This window comes from Oncorhynchus mykiss, chromosome 23 (assembly GCF_057628025.1).
Source record: "Oncorhynchus mykiss isolate SJ-2025 chromosome 23, ASM5762802v1, whole genome shotgun sequence".
NCBI lineage: Eukaryota > Metazoa > Chordata > Actinopteri > Salmoniformes > Salmonidae > Oncorhynchus > Oncorhynchus mykiss.
The window spans coordinates 43,109,080-43,130,852 of NC_143044.1; the positions used below are offsets into that span (position 1 = coordinate 43,109,080).

General features: G+C 43.4%; 1 pseudogene; it reads right to left on the reverse strand.

Moving 5' to 3' along the window:
• LOC149972608 (protoheme IX farnesyltransferase, mitochondrial-like) overlaps positions 1 to 21,433 on the reverse strand; it is a 78,858-nt pseudogene extending 57,425 nt beyond the window's left edge.
• Between the last annotated feature and the right edge of the window lie 340 nt (positions 21,434 to 21,773).

Consider the following 21,773-nt stretch of genomic DNA (forward strand, 5'->3'; position numbering starts at 1 on the left):
GTTGGGCCATCTTTAAAATGAGGTGGGGTGCTTGGGCCATCTTTAAAAGGAGAGCTACATTGTCAGTACTGTGCCTGGGCCATTTTTAAAAGTAGTGCCACATTGTCAGTACTGTGGTTGGGACATCATTAAAAGTAGAGCCACATTGTCAGTACTGTGGTAGGGACATCATTAAAAGTAGAGCCACATTGTCAGTACTGTGGTTGGGCCATCTTTAAAAGGAGAGCCACATTGTCAGTACTGTGCCTGGGCCATTTTTTAAATGAGAGCCACATTGTTAGTACTGTGCTTGGGCCATCTTTAAAAGTAGTGCCACATTGTCAGTACTGTGCTTGGGCCATCTTTAAAAGGAGATGGAGTGCTTGGGCCATCTTTAAAAGGAGAGCCACATTGTCAGTGCTGTGCTTGGGCCATCTTTAAAAGTAGTGCCACATTGTCAGTACTGTGCTTGGGCCATCTTTAAAAGTAGTGCCACATTGTCAGTACTGTGCTTGGGCCATCTTTAAAAGTAGAGCCATATTGTCAGTACTGTGCTTGGGCCATCTTTAAAAGTAGTGCCACATTGTCAGTACTGTGCTTGGGCCATCTTTAAAAGGACAGCCACATTGTCGGTACTGTGCTTTTGCTTGATCAAAGCACAAACTACTTTTTTTCTTCTTGATTTGACCAATGAAACAAGAGAATGACAACCAAAACAAAGCAAGGGGAATAGGTAGATTTCCCCACCGCCCTTTAATCTTTTAACGTTTTTGGCCCTGAAGGCTGAAGAGTCGCTGGTGGCAGCTGACCGTGTGTGTGTGCGACTGAGTGAGTGTGTGACCACACCAGACAACTGTGGTAAGGTTACCTTCAGGAAAGAGAGACAAGAAAATGTCTTTGGGGAGAAGAATGTCTGACTGACTCTGGAATGTGCATCCCGAATAGCACCCTATTCCCTATATAGTGCACTACTTTTGACCACAGCACTATGGGCCCTGATCACATTTAGTCCATTTTTATTGAATTGGGTGTCATTTGGGAGGAAACCTGTCTGAGATGTCAGCAAAGGGAGGCTAGACCTTCAGCAGTAGTGCTGCAGTTCCTCTCATTGGGGAAGTGCCTGAAGGCAAGCACACAGACACAAATGTTGCAGTTTCTTTTCTTAAATATAACCCCATTTAGGGAAACTTACGCGGAAGTGTAAGAGCCTGGAGTCCTGTAACAATGGCATGGCACTGTGTGGACTTTCTCACTGCACTGAAGAGACACCATGACCATTTGATTTGACCTTGTCGTGTTAGTGAGCCAGATAAAAGGATGGTAGCGTTTTGCTGTTTTTTTTTGTTGGAACAGATCAGCTGGGCATTTGGATCACAAGCTTTGCTAAACCCTATTTGGATTCCACGTTTGTATGCTTTTAATCTTTCCTTGTGGACACAATTTAACATAGTTCACAAACCTTCGGACTACCACACCGGATGATTTGACAGACAGGGTGGTAGTGCTCTGCAGTACAGCACCTGGTGGGTGTGGTCTGTGGGAATGATGTGAAGCTATGGCCTCCGCTGAGGTGGTGGTTTTCGCTCAGAGCGGCCTGTGTCTCTACCAGCCTGCCAGATGGTTTAACAGCTCTGTAAAGGGTCTGGAGACAGAGCCCTAGCTGTTGGAGCCTGGAGGTCTGATGGTGGTCTGGCCTTCCAAACCTCCCAAGCCCCTGGGGGTCACAGCAGGGAATAACTTCCCGGTGTTCCAGCCATCCGAAGTCCCCCCCCCCCCCCCCCCCTCCATTACTGACTCCTCACTCTCCAGCTCTAATTAAACCTAATTGGGTAACTAGGACTGAAGGTCCTAAAGACCCCTGCTGTAACCGGAGGTCCTCAGCTAAACAAAAAGCACCTGGCTGATCTCCACTGTGAAACCAGGAGGAAAAGTGCAGTCTAGCCCAAATGGCACACTGTTCCTTATTTAGTGCACTACTTTTCACCAGGGTCCATAGGGGTCTGTGCACATCTAATTCATTTGAATTTATGTTTTAGCGCAATGTTCCAAATGACGGTATCTCAAGAATATAGTGTTTTTTGAAGAGCTTTTGTGTTTTTGGTCCATCTCCTTCTGTGCTGTGTGCACCTTCCCACTCGCACACAAACACCAAGCCCCTGCCACTCACATTAAAAAAAACGAAAGATCACTTCTTCCTCTCTGACAACAAGCAGTTTCAACTCGCTATTTGCAAATTTATTTTGGTCTTACAGAATCAGTCGATTCCCCTTCTAACAATACAATTTTTACGTAAAATAAAATATACATTTGAACGGACAGATCCTACTAAAACGGAAGTATCAATGACCATGATTGTGGAAAATGAATGTTCAGTTTCTGTTGCGCGCAGAATTGTGGTACCATGTACTGCTAGCAGCGTTTTAGCCACAGACTGTTAAACTAGTTGTTTAGTCTGGGTTTTATAAATGTGCAATGAGCATGAAGACTAATTTACAGTGCCTTTAGAAAGTATTCACACCCCTTGACTTTTTGAAAATGTTGTGTTATAGCTTTAATTTAAAACGGATTTAATTGCGATTGTGTTACTGGCCTTCACACAATACCCCATAATTTCAAAGTGGAATTCTGTTTTTAGAATTTTTTTACAAAGTTATTAAAAATTAAAAGCTAAAATGTCTTGAGTCAATAAGTATTCAACCCCTTTGTTATGGCAAGCCTAAATAAGTTCAGGAGTAAAAATGTCTTAACAAGTCACAATAAATTTAATGTACTCAATCTGTGTGCAATAATAATGTTTAATATACATTTTGAATGACTACCTCATCTCTGTGCCCCACACATACAATTATATGGGGAGGCAGGGTAGCCTAGTGGTTAGAGCGTTGGACTAGTAACCGGAAGGTTGCAAGTTAAAAAATTCCCGAGCTGACAAGGTACTCTGCCCCTGAATAGGCAGTTAACACACTGCTCCTAGGCCGTCATCGAAAATAAGAATTTGTTCTTAAGAAATAAAACAACAGTAAAACGACATTTGAAAATAAGAGCAGCAAGGCTACATACAGACACAGGTTAGTCAGGCTTATTGAGGTAGTACCATGTACTGCCATGTAGATATGGTTAAAGTGACTATGCAAATATGATGAGTAGCAGTAGTGTAAAAAGAGGGGTTGGCGGGTGGTGGGACATAATGCAGATAGCCCAGTTAGCCAATGTGCGGGAGCACTGTTTGCAGTGATGTAACCGGTCAGTCTGCTCTCGATGTTGCAGCTGTAGAACCTTTTGAGGATCTCAGGACCCATGCCAAATCTTTTTAGTTTCCTGAGGGGGAATAGGCTTTGTCGTGCCCTCTTCATGACTGTGTCTTGGTGTGTTTGGACCGTTCTAATTTGTTGTTGATGTGGACACCAAGGAATTTGAAGCTCTCAACTCTCATCCTGCTCCACTACAGCCCCGTCGATGAGAATGGGGACTTGCTCGGTGCACCTTTTCCTGTAGTCCACACTCATCTCCTTAGTCTTGGTTACGTTGAGGGATAGGTTGTTATTATGGCACCACCCAGCCAGGTCTCTGACCTCCTACCTATAGGCTGTCTCGTCGTTGTCGGTGATCAGGCCTACCACTGTTGTGTCATCAGAAAACTTAATGATGGTGTTGGAGTTGTGCCTGTTCATGCAGTCGTGGGTGAACAGGGAGTACAGGAGGGGACTGAGCACGCACCCCTGGGGAGCTCCAGTGTTGAGGATCAGCGTGGCAGATGTGTTGCTACCTACCCTCACCACCTGGGGGCGGCCCGTCAGGAAGTCCAGGATCCAGTTGCAGAGGGAGGTGTTTAGTCCCAGGATCCTTAGCTTAGTGATGAGCTTTGAGGGTACTATGGTGTTGAACGCTGAGCTGTAGTCAATGAATAGCATTCTCACATAGGTGTTCCTTTTGCCCAGGTGGGAAAGGGCAGTGTGGAGTGCAATAAAGATTGCATCATCTGTGGATCTGTTTGGGCGGTGTGCAAATTGGAGTGGGTCTAGGGTTTCTGGGATAATGGTGTTGATGTGAGCCATTACCAGCCTTTCAAAGCACTTCATGGCTACAGACGTGAGTGCCACGAGTCTGTAGTCATTTAGGCAGGTTGCCTTTGTGTTCTTGAGCACAGGGACTATGGTGGTCTGCTTGAAGCATATTGGTATTACAGACTCAATCAGGAACATGTTGAAAATGTCAGTTAAGACACCTGTCAGACACCTGTCAGCATATGCCCGGAGCACACGTCCTGGTAATCCATCTGACCCTGCAGCCTTGTGAATGTTGACCTGTTCTAAGGTCTTACTGACGTCGGCTACGGAGAGCGTGATCACACAGTCGTCTGGAACCGTTGATGCTCTCATGCATGCCTCAGTGTTGCTTGCTTCGAAGCGAGCATAGAAGTGATTTAGCTCGTCTGGTAGGCTCGTGTCACTGGGCTCGTGTCCTTTGTAGTCTGTAATAGTTTGCAAGCCCTGCCACATCCGACGAGCTTCGGAGCCGGTGTAGTATGATTCAATCTTAGCCCTGTATTGACGCTTGGCCTGTTTGATGGCTCGTCACAAGGCATAGCGGGATTTCTTGTAAGCTTCCGGGTTAGAGTCCCGCATCTTGAAAGCGGCAGCTTTTAGCTCAGTAGGAATGTTGCCTGTAATCCATGACTTCTGGTCGGGGTATGTACTTACAGTCACTGTTGGGACGACATCCTCAATGTACTTATTGATAAAGCCAGTGACTGATGTGGTGTATTCCACAATGTCATCGGAAGAATCCCGGAACATGTTCCAGTCTGTGATAGCAAAACAGTCCTGTAGTTTAGCATCTGATTCTGCTTCATCTGACCAATTTTTATTATGCTTCCTGCTTTCATTTTTTGCTTGTTAGCAGGAATCAGGAGGATAGAGTTGTGGTCGGAATTTCCAAATGGAGGGCGAGGGAGAGCTCTGTACGTGTCTCTGTGTGTGGAGTACAGGTGATCTAGAATTCTTCTTCCCTCTGGTTGCACATTTAACATGTTGATAGAGATTTGGTAGAACTGTTTTATGTGTCCCTGCATTAAAATCTCCGGTCACTAGGAGCTCCACCTCTGGGTGAGTGGTTTCCTGTTTGCTTATTTCCTTATACAGCTGGCTGAGTGCGGTCTTAGTGCCGGCATCTGTCTGTGGTGGTAAATAAATAGCCACGAAAGTATAGCTGAGAACTCTCTAGGCAAGTAGTGTGGCCTGCAATTTATCATAATATACTCTACTTCAGGCGAGCAAAATCTGGAGACTTCCTTAGATTTCGTGCACCAGCTATTATTTACAAATATGCATTTGACCACCTACATATCATATTGGCACCTAAGTATAATAATGATAATATGGTATGGTGGGGTCCCTGGAAATTCCCAGCCCTAGTAGGCATACTACTATTATAGGTTAAGACTATATCCCAAATGCCATGCTATAACCCATTAACCTACACTTTAAATCTGGTCAAAAGCACTATGCAGGGAATAGGACACCATTTGGGAAGCCCACTAGATGGAATGGGCTCCTTGAACCAGGTGGCTCTCTTCCCATTAAACAATGAGTACATTTACATGCACACTAATAATTCAATATTAAACTGATTATGACAGTAGATAATGGAATAGTCATCTAAACACCATACTCTGATTATCTACATCGAATCTAAATAAAATCCCCTTTGAATCGCAATACATATCATATTGGCACCTAAGTATAATAATGATAATATGGTATGGTGGGGTCCCTGGAAATTCCCAGCCCTAGTAGGCATACTACTATTATAGGTTAAGACTATATCCCAAATGCCATGCTATAACCCATTAACCTACACTTTAAATCTGGTCAAAAGCACTATGCAGGGAATAGGACACCATTTGGGAAGCCCACTAGATGGAATGGGCTCCTTGAACCAGGTGGCTCTCTTCCCATTAAACAATGAGTACATTTACATGCACACTAATAATTCAATATTAAACTGATTATGACAGTAGATAATGGAATAGTCATCTAAACACCATACTCTGATTATCTTAAAATCGTCCGAGCGAGCCTCCCTTAAGTGAGTTCAGAACAACTGAATGTATGCGTGTCTTAGGAGTAGTTTTCACATACAAACTCTATATGTCAGAACTCAGAATCAAATATGCTTCCCAAAAATAACATGGTAGAACGTTTAGTTTGGTTTGAGATTTTCTGCATTTATCAGAGTGCCATCATGTAGCCTGATTTCTGATTATTAGGGAAATCATTAATTTTGCAAAGCATGAAAACGTTTTAATATAACTATTATATTAATCTGATTATGCACAACAATCACATTATTGTGTGCATGTAACCGTACTCAATGTTTATCCAATCCCTCCAAACTTGCCAATTAAACCTAGGATGAAACCACAGGGCTTCTTAACCACAGAGGACCATTGAAAAAGAGAAAGGACATGGGGGCAGATAGCCTTGTGTGGTGTGATGCTGCTGCTGGCCACAAGAAAGAGAAGCCCTGGCCTTAAGATGTAATGCTCTCAGATTCCAGACAGAACGGTGTGGAGACTCAGGCTCTGCTTACGTAAGGTCTGAGGAAAACAAGGCCATCCATATTAAAAGGGAGGAAAACAACATTTTGAGGTTTGCAGAGTACAACAAGATATCTGTATTTACTTTCGAAGATCTCTGAGGAAGACGTCAGCTTGATGTTGAAACGTCACCTGTTCGCATCCTGTACAGGGGATTAGTGAGCTAAAATAAATACATCTCTGCATTTTTGTGGAGCGCTTCAACTCCTTTTTTACCTTGAATTAGTCCTTTTGTTGGTAAGCCCTTCTCCCTTTCAAAGACCATTTACAGTGATCCAATATCACCTCAGATTCAGTGGCATTTTTATCTCCACAATTTTCTTCCTGTGTGTGTCTCTTTGCCATGAATAAATGGGTTTCAGTTGGCCAAGTGCACGCAACCACCCACCCACAAGGCACTGGTCCGGCTGGCCCATTAAGACATCAAAGCAGAGGCACATCAAACGAAATAAATCTACAGGGCGCCCATTTGTCCTTCCCTACTGTAACGCTACCTCACCAGGCTGCTACTTTGTCTACTACCCCTCATGTCCGGTTAAGGGTAACACTACCTCACAAGTCTACTACCCCTCATGTCCGGTTGAGGGTAACACTACCTCACAAGTCTACTACCCCTCATGTCCAGTTGAGGGTAACACTACCTCACAAGTCTACTACCCCTCATGTCCGGTTGAGGGTAACACTACTTCACAAGTCTAGTACCCTTTATATCCAGTTGAGGGTAACACTACCTCACCAGTCTAGTACCCCTCATGTCCGGTTGAGGGTAACACTACCTCACCAGTCTAGTACCCCTCATGTCCGGTTGAGGGTAACACTACCTCACCAGTCTAGTACCCCTCATGTCCGGTTGAGGGTAACACTACCTCACAAGTTTAGTACCCTTCATGTCCGGTTGAGGGTAACACTACCTCACCAGTCTAGTACCCCTCATGTCCGGTTGAGGGTAACACTACCTCACAAGTCTAGTACCCTTCATGTCCGGTTGAGGGTAACACTACCTCACCAGTCTAGTACCCTTCATGTCCGGTTGAGGGTAACACTACCTCACCAGTCTAGTACCCCACATGTCCGGTTGAGGGTAGTCTACATGTTCCACACAGCCACTTCAGAACAGTGGCCAACCCGCTCCCAAAGCCTCCCAAACTACAGCCCCAAACCCCCACCTCCAACCTACACATAGCCTGACTGCAAGGCTCCCTAGCCCCAGGCTTCTGTTGTGACTAGGCCGGGAAGGTGACTGCTGTACAGGGAGATGATGAAAGGAGAGTGACCTAGTAAATGACAGATACAGTGGGGAGAACATGTATTTGATACACTGACAATTTTGCAGGTTTTCCTACTTACAAAAGAGAGGTCTGTAATGTTTCTCAGAAGTACACTTCAACTGTGAGAGACGGAATCTAAAACACAATTCCAGAAAATCACATTGATTTTGAAGTAAATCATTTGCATTTTATTGCATGACATAAGTATTTGATACGTCAGAAAAGCAGAACTTAACATTTGGTACAGAAACCTTTGTTTGCAATTACAGAGATCATACGTTTCCTGTAGTTCTTGACCAGGTTTGCACACACTGCAGCAGGGATTTTGGCCCACTCTTCCATACAGAACTTCTCCAGATCATTCAGGTTTCGGGGCTGTCGCTGGGCAATACGGGCTTTCAGCTCCCTCCAAAGATTTTCGATTGGGTTCAGGTCTGGAGACTGGCTAGGCCACTCCAGGACCTTGAGATGCTTCTTACGGAGCCACTCCTTAGTTGCCCTGGCTGTATGTTTCGGGTCGTTTTCATGCAGGAAGACCCAGCCACGATCTTCAATGCTCTTACTGAGGGAAGGAGGTGGTTGGCCAAGATCTCACGATACATGGCCCCATCCATCCTCCCCTCAATACGGTGCAGTCGTCCTGTCCCCTTTGCAGAAAAGCATCCCCAAAGAATGATGTTTCCACCTCCATGCTTCACGGTTGGGATGGTGTTCTTAGGGTTGTACTCATCCTTCTTCTTCCTCATAACCCGGCGAGTGGAGTTAAGACCAAAAAGCTCAATTTTTGTCTCATCAGACCACATGACCTTATCCAATTCCTCCTCTGGATCATCCAGATGGTCATTGGAAAACTTCAGACGGGCCTGGACATGCGCTGGCTTGAGCAGGGGGACCTTGCGTGCGCTACAGGATTTCAATCCATGACGGCGTAGTGTGTTACTAATGTTTTTCTTTGAGACTGTGTTCCCAGCTCTCTTCGGGTCATTGACCAGGTACTGCCGTGAAGTTCTGGACTGATCCCTCACCTTCCTCATGATCATTGATGCACCACAAGGTGAGATCTTGCATGGAGCCCCAGACCGAGGATGATTGACCGTCATCTTGAACTTCTTCCATTTTCTAATAATTGCGCTAACAGTTGTTGCCTTCTCACCAAGCTGCTTGCCTATTTTCCTGTAGACCGTCCCAGCCTTGTGCAGGTCTACAATTTTATCCCTGATGTCCTTACACAGCTCTCTGGTCTTGGCCATTGTGGAGAGGTTGGAGTCTGTTTGATTGAGTGTGTGGATAGGTGTCTTTTATTCAGGTAACAAGTTCAAACATGTGCAGTTAATACAGGTAATGAGTGGAGAACAGGAGGGCTTCTTCAAGATAAACTAACAGGTCTGTGAGAGCCGGAATTCTTACTGGTTGGTAGATGATCAAACACTTATGTCATGTAATAAAATGCAAATGATTTACTTAAAAATCATACAATGTGATTTTCTGGATTTTTGTTTTAGATTCCGCCTCTCACAGTTGAAGTGTACCTACGAAAAATTACAGACCTCTACATGCTTTGTAAGTAGGAAAACCTGCAAAATCGGCAGTGTATCAAATACTTGTTCTCCCCATGTTAATGTCAAACACTGCCCCGAGCCATTTCTATAGAGATAATACATATTGACAGGGGCTGAATTGAGGGTGGGCCCAAAGAAACAGAAACGGGCATGAACACACAGTCAGTGTAGCAACTGTAGCTTCCGCCTCTCCCATCTCTCAACACTTTGAACTCCTGAGGGCTGGAGCCCTGCAGCTGGGGCCCTGGAGACTGCCAACCTGCCTTTAGAGGAGACATAGTTGTCATACTTGGAGGACATTTACACACCTGCTGTAGTGTAAGGGAGACAGGTAAAGAGGTAGGCTACATGGAAGAGGGAAGGCAGGCAGAGCATAGTTCCAAGAAGTCCTTGACGGGACAACTACGTTTTTTCCCTCTATGTATTTACGTTTGATGGATTGATGCTATTCATACTCCCACCGCACATTCATATCCAAAGACGTAACCCTGACCATGACACACTAGACTAGAGAAAACAATACTACATGCCTGCACAGAAAGGTCCAAGAGCTTTGGAGTGCTGGGACAAATCATAGGTTCAGTTCATTGTGCGTTTGTTTGGTGACTAGTAAACGCAACCTTGCTGTCTGGCCCCTAGCATAGGAACCTGCAGTGTCATCAGGGCCTTGGCCAAATTACAGGCTGAGGACCGCAGCAAAATGGGGATCAACCCATGGCTCAGGGAGAGGTCGCCCATTAAACTCATATTCTTAAGTCACGGAGCGCATTCCAGCACAGCACTCGGCAACCCAGCGCAGCCTGATTATTCCAGACCGTTTAAGTGTCCATCGCAGCAGTCTCTTCTTTATCTTTCGTTATCAAAAAGCTTTCAGCGGGAAAATAATAACAGTATTAGAGTGTGAGTCCCTGTTAATGTGACACGCAGCGAGAGAGCAATGAGACTATAGTCCAAAGGGCCATCATTGGCTCCTGAAATGTTTTCTAGAACAACAACAAGTGCGTGGTGAGGGACAGCACTGTGTGTACTTGAGTGTGTGTATGTGCGCGTCTTTCAGCCAGTGAGTTTGTGTTTGTGTAAAGTGCAATGAAAACCCATTATGCGTTGCAGAACCCAACTGTAATCCTGCCAGCCGTTGAAATGAGGCCTCATCCATCTTTCAGAGAAACAACTTAAGAGAAATAACAAAGAGACCAGTAGACCGATTACTAGAGCAGGGGAAGATGTTAAATTATGTTTTTCTGAGCCATTACCCACCCATACGGTGACAGAACCCAAAGACGTGGGTTTTGTTTGCCATGTAAAACAATGGTCATCATGGAGGGGGGAAAACATTCTCAATAATACATGCATTAATAACACAGTAGGCCTTTACCTAATTGGGCTTTTCTTCAGTCGTTTATCGAGGTCATATCTCACTGCAATACCAAGACAATGTCTGACCCCAAACCAAGAGAGTCCAGGCAGGCTAAACACAGCATTTCTGCACCACAATTTGGACACTCACACACACAAAGCTGTGACCCAACCCATAGAAGGTTCACTACCGATTCTGTCCAGCAAACAGTACAGGAGCGTCAGCTCTTGGACCAACAGGCTCTGAGACAGCTTCAAACCCTAAGCCATAAGATTGATAAATAGTTAATGAAATGGTTACCCGGACTATTTGTACTGACTCCACGCACACACACACACACACACACAAATAAAGTCACTTTAACCTGCCTTCAAGTACATATCTACCGCAAATACCTAATTATTATCTATCCTTATGCCTAGTCACTTTACCCTGCATTCATGTACATATCTACCTCAAATACCTTATTATTATCTATCCTGATGCCTAGTCACTTTACCCTGCCTTCATGTACATATCTACCTCATTATAATCTATCCTGATGCCGAGTCACTTTACCCTGCATTCATATACATATCTACCTCAAATTACTTATTATTATCTATCCTGATGCCTAGTCACTTTACCCTGCCTTCATGTACATATCTACCTCATTATAATCTATACTGATGCCGAGTCACTTTACCCTGCATTCAAATACATATCTACCTCAAATACCTAATTACTATCTATCCTTATGCCGAGTCACTTTACCCTGCCTTCATGTACATATCTACCTCAAATACCTAATTATAATCTATCCTTATGTCGAGTCACTTTATCCTGCCTTCATGTACACATCTACCTCAAATACCTTATTATTATCTATCCTGATGCCTAGTCACTTTACCCTGCCTTCATGTACATATCTACCTCATTATAATCTATCCTGATGCCGAGTCACTTTATCCTGCCTTCATGTACATATCTACCTCAAATACATTATTATTATCTATCTTGATGCCTAGTCACTTTACCCTGCCTTCATGTACATATCTACCTCATTATAATATATCCTGATGCCGAGTCACTTTACCCTGCCTTCATGTACATATCTACCTCATTATAATCTATCCTTATGCCGAGTCACTTTACCATGCCTTCATGTACATATCTACCTCAAATTACTTATTATTATCTATCCTGATGCCGAGTCACTTTACCCTGCCTTCATGTACATATCTACCTCATTATCTATACTTATGGAAAGTCACTTTACCTATCCTTCATGTACATATCTACCTACACCTAGTACCTCTGATCTGATCTGGTACTCCCTGTATATAGTTCTACATTGATCTGCTACTCCCTGTATATAGCTCCACATTGATATGGTACTGGAATTCCCTGTATATAGCTCCACATTGATCTGCTACTCCCTGTATATAGCTCCACATTGATATGGTACTGGAATTCCCTGTATATAGCTCCACATTGATCTGCTACTCCCTGTATATAGCTCCACATTGATCTAGTACTGTTATTCCCTGTAAATAGTCCCACAAGGGTCTAGTACTGGTACTCCATGTATATAGTTACACAATGATCTAGTACTGGTACTCCCTGTATTGGTACTAGTACTCTCTGTATAGAGCTCCACATTGACCTGGTACTCCCTGAATATAGCTCCACATTGACCTGGTAATCCCTATATATAGCTCCATATTGACCTGGCACTCCCTGTATATAGCTCCACATTGATCTGATACTGTTACTCCCTGTATATAGCTCCATATTGATGTGGTAATCCCTGTATATAGCTCTACAAGGATCTAGTACTGTTACTCCCTGTATATAGCTCCACATTGACCTGGTACTCCCTGTATATAGCTCCACATTGACCTGGTACTAGTACTCTCTGTATATAGCTCCACATTGATCTGATACTGTTACTCCCTGTATATAGCTCCACATTGATGTGGTACTCCCTGAAAATAGCTCCACATTGACCTGGTACTCCCTGTATATAGCTCCACATTGACCTGGTACTAGTACTAACTGTATATAGCTCCACATTGATCCGATACTGTTACTCCCTGTATATAGCTCCACATTGATGTGGTACTCCCTGTATATAGCTCCACATTGACCTGGTACTCCCTGTATATAGCTCCACATTATCTGGTACTGGTACTCCCTGTATATAACTCCACATTGATCTGGTACTCCCTGTATATAACTCCACATTGATCTGGAACTAGACATCCCTGTATATAGCTCCACATTGATCTGGTATTGGTAGCTCCGGAATATAGCTCTACATTGATATGGTACTGGTACTCCCTGTATATAGCTCCACATTGATCTGGTACTGGTACTCCCTATATATAGCTCAACATTGATCTGGTACTCCCTGTATATAGCTCTACATTGATCTGGTACTCCCTGTATATAGCTCTACATGGATCTGGTACTCCCTGTATATAGCTCAACATTGATCTGGTACTGGTACTCCCTGAAAATAGCTCTACATTGATCTGGTACTCCCTGTATATATCTCTACATTGATCTGGTACTCCCTGTACATAGCTCCACATTGATTTGGTACTCCCTGTATATAGCTCCACAAGGATCTAGTACTGTTACTCCCTGTATATAGCTCCACATTGACCTGGTACTCCCTGAAAATAGCTCCACATTGACCTGGTACTCCCTGTATATAGCTCCACATTGACCTGGTACTAGTACTAACTGTATATAGCTCCACAAGGATCTAGTACTGTTACTCCCTGTATATAGCTCCACATTGACCTGGTACTCCCTGTATATAGCTCCACATTGACCTGGTACTAGTACTCTCTGTATATAACTTCACATTGATCTGGTACTGGTACTCCATGTATATAGCTCCACAATGATCTAGTACTGGTACTCCCTGTATATAGCTCCACATTGATCTGATACTGTTACTCCCTGTATATAGCTCCATATTGATGTGGTAATCCCTGTATATAGCTCTACAAGGATCTAGTACTGTTACTCCCTGTATATAGCTCCACATTGACCTGGTACTCCCTGTATATAGCTCCACATTGACCTGGTACTAGTACTCTCTGTATATAGCTCCACATTGATCTGATACTGTTACTCCCTGTATATAGCTCCACATTGATGTGGTACTCCCTGAAAATAGCTCCACATTGACCTGGTACTCCCTGTATATAGCTCCACATTGATCTGGTACTGGTACTCCCTATATATAGCTCAACATTGATCTGGTACTCCCTGTATATAGCTCTACATTGATCTGGTACTCCCTGTATATAGCTCTACATGGATCTGGTACTCCCTGTATATAGCTCAACATTGATCTGGTACTGGTACTCCCTGAAAATAGCTCTACATTGATCTGGTACTCCCTGTATATATCTCTACATTGATCTGGTACTCCCTGTACATAGCTCCACATTGATTTGGTACTCCCTGTATATAGCTCCACAAGGATCTAGTACTGTTACTCCCTGTATATAGCTCCACATTGACCTGGTACTCCCTGAAAATAGCTCCACATTGACCTGGTACTCCCTGTATATAGCTCCACATTGACCTGGTACTAGTACTAACTGTATATAGCTCCACAAGGATCTAGTACTGTTACTCCCTGTATATAGCTCCACATTGACCTGGTACTCCCTGTATATAGCTCCACATTGACCTGGTACTAGTACTCTCTGTATATAACTTCACATTGATCTGGTACTGGTACTCCATGTATATAGCTCCACAATGATCTAGTACTGGTACTCCCTGTATATAGCTCCACATTGATCTGATACTGTTACTCCCTGTATATAGCTCCATATTGATGTGGTAATCCCTGTATATAGCTCTACAAGGATCTAGTACTGTTACTCCCTGTATATAGCTCCACATTGACCTGGTACTCCCTGTATATAGCTCCACATTGACCTGGTACTAGTACTCTCTGTATATAGCTCCACATTGATCTGATACTGTTACTCCCTGTATATAGCTCCACATTGATGTGGTACTCCCTGAAAATAGCTCCACATTGACCTGGTACTCCCTGTATATAGCTCCACATTGACCTGGTACTAGTACTAACTGTATATAGCTCCACATTGATCCGATACTGTTACTCCCTGTATATAGCTCCACATTGATGTGGTACTCCCTGTATATAGCTCCACATTGACCTGGTACTAGTACTCTCTGTATATAACTCCACATTGATCTGGTACTGGTACTCCCTGTATATAGCTCCACAATGATCTAGTACTGGTACTCCCTGTATATAGCTCCACATTGATCTGATACTTTTACTCCCTGTATATCGCTCCACATTTATCTGATACTGTTACTCCCTGTATATAGCTCCACATTGACCTTGTACTCCGTGTCTATAGCTCTACATTGATCTGGAACTACCTGTATATAGCACCACATTGACCTGGTACTCCCTGTATATAGCTCTACATTGATCTGGTACTCCCTGTATATAGCTCTACATTAATCTGGTACTCCCTGTATATAGCTCCACATTTACCTGGTACTCCCTGTATATAGCTCCACATTGACCTGGTACTCCCTGTTTATAGCTCCACATTGACCTGGTACTCCCTGTATATAGCTCCACATTATCTGGTACTGGTACTCCCTGTATATAACTCCACATTGATCTGGTACTCCCTGTATATAACTCCACATTGATCTGGAACTAGACATCCCTGTATATAGCTCCACATTGATCTGGTATTGGTAGCTCCGGAATATAGCTCTACATTGATATGGTACTGGTACTCCCTGTATATAGCTCCACATTGATCTGGTACTGGTACTCCCTATATATAGCTCAACATTGATCTGGTACTCCCTGTATATAGCTCTACATTGATCTGGTACTCCCTGTATATAGCTCTACATGGATCTGGTACTCCCTGTATATAGCTCAACATTGATCTGGTACTGGTACTCCCTGAAAATAGCTCTACATTGATCTGGTACTCCCTGTATATATCTCTACATTGATCTGGTACTCCCTGTACATAGCTCCACATTGATTTGGTACTCCCTGTATATAGCTCCACAAGGATCTAGTACTGTTACTCCCTGTATATAGCTCCACATTGACCTGGTACTCCCTGAAAATAGCTCCACATTGACCTGGTACTCCCTGTATATAGCTCCACATTGACCTGGTACTAGTACTAACTGTATATAGCTCCACAAGGATCTAGTACTGTTACTCCCTGTATATAGCTCCACATTGACCTGGTACTCCCTGTATATAGCTCCACATTGACCTGGTACTAGTACTCTCTGTATATAACTTCACATTGATCTGGTACTGGTACTCCATGTATATAGCTCCACAATGATCTAGTACTGGTACTCCCTGTATATAGCTCCACATTGATCTGATACTTTTACTCCCTGTATATCGCTCCACATTTATCTGATACTGTTACTCCCTGTATATAGCTCCACATTGACCTGGTACTCCGTGTCTATAGCTCTACATTGACCTGGAACTACCTGTATATAGCTCCACATTGACCTGGTACTCCCTGTATATAGCTCCACATTGACCTGGTACTCCCTGAATATAGCTCCACATTGACCTGGTACTCCCTGTTTATAGCTCCACATTGACCTGGTACTCCCTGTATATAACTCCACATTGATATGGTACTCCCTGTATATAACTCCACATTGATATGGTACTGGTACTCCCTGTATATAGCTCTTCATTGATCTGGTACTCCCTGTATATAGCTCTACATGGATCTGGTACTCCTTGTATATAGCTCCACATTGATCTGGTACTGGTACTCCCTGAAAATAGCTCTACATTGATCTAATACTGGTACTCCCTGTATATAGCTCTAAATTGATCTGGTACTCCCTGTATATAGCTCCACATTGACCTGGTACTCCCTCTATATAGCTCCACATTGACCTGGTACTCCCTGTTTATAGCTCCACATTGACCTGGTACTCCCTGAATATAGCTCTACATTGATCTGGTACTGGTACTCCCTGTATATAGCTGTACATTGATCTGGTACTCCCTGTATATAGCTGTACATTGATCTGGTACTCCCTGTATATAGTTCTACATTGATCTGGTACTCCCTGTATATAGCACCATATTATCTGGTACTGGTACTCCCTGTATTTAGCTCCACATTGATCTGGTACTGGTACTCCCTGTAAATAGCTCCACATTGATCTGTTACTCCCTGTATATAGCTCTACATTGATCTGGTACTCCCTGTATATAGCTTCACATTGATCTGGTACTCCCTGTATATAGCTCCACATTGATCTGATACTGTTACTCCCTGTATATAGCTCCACATTGACCTGGTACTCCCTGTATATAGCTCCACATTGATCTGATACTGGTACTCCCTGTAAATAGCTCCACATTGATCTGTTACTCCCTGTATATAGCTCTACATTGATCTGGTACTCCCTGTATATAGCTCCACATTGACCTGGTACTCCCTGAATATAGCTCCACATTGACCTGGTACTCCCTGTACATAGCTCTACATTAATCTGGTACTCCCTGTACATAGCTCCACATTGACCTGGTACTCCCTCTATATAACTCTACATTCATCTGGTACTCCCTGTATATAGCTCCACATTGACCTGTTACTCCCTGTATATAGCTCCACATTGATGTGGTACTCCCTGTATATAGCTCCACATTTACCTGGTACTCCCTGAATATAGCTCCACATTGATCTGGTACTCCCTGTACATAGCTCTACATTAATCTGGTACTCCCTGTATATAGCTCCACATTGACCTGGTACTCCCTCTATATAACTCTACATTCATCTGGTACTCCCTGTATATAGCTCCACATTGACCTGGTACTCCCTGTATATAGCTCCACATTGACCTGGTACTCCCTGTTTATAGCTCCACATTGACCTGGTACTCCCTGAATATAGCTCCACATTGACCTGGTACTCCCTGTTTATAGCTCCACATTGACCTGGTACTCCCTGTATATAGCTCTACATTAATCTGGTACTCCCTGTATATAGCTCCATATTATCTGGTACTGGTACTCCCTGTATATAACTCCACATTGATCTGGTACTCCCTGTATATAACTCCACATTGATTTGGTACTGGTACTCCCTGTATATAGCTCCACATTGATATGGTACTCGCACTCCCTGTATATAGCTCCACATTGATCTGGTACTGGTACTCCCTGTATATAGCTCCACAATGATCTAGTACTGGTACTCCCTGTATATAGCTCCACATTGATCTGATACTTTTACTCCCTGTATATCGCTCCACATTTATCTGATACTGTTACTCCCTGTATATAGCTCCACATTGACCTTGTACTCCGTGTCTATAGCTCTACATTGATCTGGAACTACCTGTATATAGCACCACATTGACCTGGTACTCCCTGTATATAGCTCTACATTGATCTGGTACTCCCTGTATATAGCTCTACATTAATCTGGTACTCCCTGTATATAGCTCCACATTTACCTGGTACTCCCTGTATATAGCTCCACATTGACCTGGTACTCCCTGTATATAGCTCCACATTGACCTGGTACTCCCTGTATATAGCTCTCATTGATCTGGTACTCCCTGTATATAGCTCTACATTGATCTGGTACTCCCTGAATATAGCTCCACATTGATCTGGTACTGGTACTCCCTGTATATAGCTCCACATTGATCTGGTACTGGTACTCCCTATATATAGCTCTACATTGATCTGGTACTCCCTGTATATAGCTCTACATTGATCTGGTACTCCCTGTATATAGCTCTACATTGATCTGGTACTCCCTGTATATATCTCTACATTGATCTGGTACTCCCTGTATATAGCTCTACATGGATCTGGTACTCCCTGTATATAGCTCCATATTATCTCGCACTGGTACTCCCTGTATATAGCTCTACATTGATCTGGTATTCCCTGTATATAGCTCCACATTGATCTGGTACTCCCTGCATATAGCTCTACATTGATCTGGTATTCCCTGTATATAGCTCCACATTGATCTGGTACTCCCTGTATATAACTCTACATTAATCTGGTACTCCCTATATATAGCTCCATATTATCTGGTACTCCCTGTATATAGCTCTACATTAATCTGGTACTCCCTGTATATAGCTCCATATTATCTGGTACTGGTACTCCCTGTATATAACTCCACATTGATCTGGTACTCCCTGTATAAAACTCCACATTAATCTGGTACTGGTACTCCCTGTATATGGCTCCACATTGATCTAGTACTAGACATCCCTGTATATAGCTCCACATTGATTTGGTATTGGTGGCTCCTGAATATAGCTCTACATTGATCTGGTACTGGTACTCCATATATATAGCTCCACGTTGATCTTGTACTAGACATCCCTGTATATAGCTCTACATTGATCTGATACTCCCTGTATATGGCTCTACATTGATCTGGTACTCCCTGTATATAGCTCTACATTGATCTGGTTCTCGCTGTATTTAGCTCCACATTGATCTAGTACTGGTACTTCCTGTATATAGCTCTACATTGATCTGGTACTGTTAGTCCCTGTATATAGCTCCACATTGATATGGTACTGGTACTCCCTGTATATAACTCAATGTTGATCTGGTACTCCCTGCATATAGCTCCACGTCGATCTAGTGCTAGAAACCCTGTATATAGCTCTACATGTATCTGGTACTGGTACTTCCTGTATATAGCTCCACATTGATCTAGTGCTGGAAATCCCTGTATATAGCTCCAATCTTGTGTATTTTATTTAATTCCTCGTGTTACTACTCTGCATTGTTGGGAATAAGCAAGCATTTCACCCGTTGTATTCGGAGCATATGACAAATACAATTCTATTTGATTTTGACGTAACTGACCTGGTTGATGGAATTGGCGATGCAGAAGGCGAGCCCTGTCCCAGTGGATGCCAGGAAGAAGGTGGCAGGGTAAAAGCCTACTGGAGCCATGGCAAAACCAGCTGCTGTTGTCCACAGTACTAACCCTGAAACAACAACATTAATATCATACCGACACACAAGCAACATGCTTCATACTTCATTCCCCACCATAGTTTCCATACCAATTATAGGCCCACAGATTGGGGCAATTACTGGCAGAGCAGTACATGCGAACGCTATAAGCAAAGATTTTTATAACTAACCCAAGATAGACCACAGCCTGTCGTTTCCAATGGGAGCAAATGAGTCATAGTGGGCAGAACAAGCAAGGAGGGGGGCAGAACCAAGCACGAGCTTGCGAGATCCTATTGGTGCGTTCTATAATATATTTGCATATTTCCAGAAGGGAACGCCTACTCTGGAGTGCACGTTTGAAATAACAAAATTCGCCCTTGCACTCCTAAACATCATTAGGCCCCCCCAAAAAAGGGGGGGGGGGGGGGGGGGGGATAAAGTCTTCAGAACTTTTTCTAATCTGTTAGATATAAACTAGATTTTAGTTTTAAGAACAGGAAACTGTATTGCAATAAAACGTTTAATTGAGGTGAAAATTTGCAGAATGTCGGCCAAAATCCATCTGGCTCCATATTCTCCCACTGCCGGCCACTGGGCTTCCTCTCATCACCATATTTGGTAGAGAATGGGAACGCCAAGCAGATGCTTAGCATTTATACATCCAGTGAAACATCTGGCTCACTTTTCTCTCTGTGGTAAAAGTTCCCATCTTTGTGAAAGGCGAAGCAATGCCCTAGGACAAATATTTTTTTATCAAGGATATGCACAAACATTAAGAAACACTGATACACTGGTCCATGTCATACCTGTTAGTTTGATTTTGACAAGTTTAGTGTACACATCTGGAAGTTCAGCCATGTCCACCTTCAGCACCGTCCACTGCCTGTCCAGCCGAGCCTCCCTGGCTTCATCAGACTCCACCCGCAGATGGGGCACCTCTAACATCTCAGTCCCAGACTCTGCTGTGCTGGAAGACCGTGGTGGTGACACAGCCTTGCTGGACGTTGGTTTCAACAGAGCAAGTATCTCCTGTGCTGCTACAGTCGAGACAGGACTTGAGACAGGTGTTTGGTCACATTTGTGGTTGCGCTCTCTGACTGCTGCGGAGGTGGTGTGACAACGGTGACCACAGGCATATGGTCAATGGTTGGGACCTGCTGGATCTGTCTGTTCACACCACCATCACGATGGTCCTCCAGGACGGTCAAGATGGCTGTCTGCTTAGGTTCAGCTCTCTGAGAGAAGAAATTGTTACTCCTCATCACATACTGCAGAGGGAGAGGGCAGATAGTGAGTGAAGATAAAAGGCGGTCTGTCATTGGCACATTATGGCAGATATTCCTCCTTTGAACATACAGGCAGTGAACATCAAATGTTCACATTGGCACACAACATGGTTAGGTGGCACTGAACGTACACCTTTTTGTGTTTTGTAAACAGATGTATATTTCCATTCATCAGTGTACATGTAGAAGTCTATTTCCATTCATCAGAGTGTACATGTAGAAGTCTATTTCCATTCATCAGAGTGTACATGTAGAAGTCTGTTTCCATTCATCAGAGTGTACATGTAGAAGTCTATTTCTATTCATCAGAGTGTACATGTAGAAGTCTGTTTCCATTCATCAGAGTGTACATGTAGAAGTCTATTTCCATTCATCAGAGTGTACATGTAGAAGTCTGTTTCCATTCATCAGAGTGTACATGTAGAAGTCTATTTCCATTCATCAGAGTGTACATGTAGAAGTCTATTTCCATTCATCAGAGTGTACATGTAGAAGTCTATTTCCATTCATCAGAGTGTACATGTAGAAGTCTATTTCCATTCATCAGAGTGTACATGTAGAAGTCTATTTCCATTCATCAGAGTGTACATGTAGAAGTCTATTTCCATTCATCAGAGTGTACATGTAGAAGTCTATTTCCATTCATCAGAGTGTACATGTCATGTATTGTCATGTTGTGTCCTGTTCCTGTTCTTTCTCTTCACCCTGTC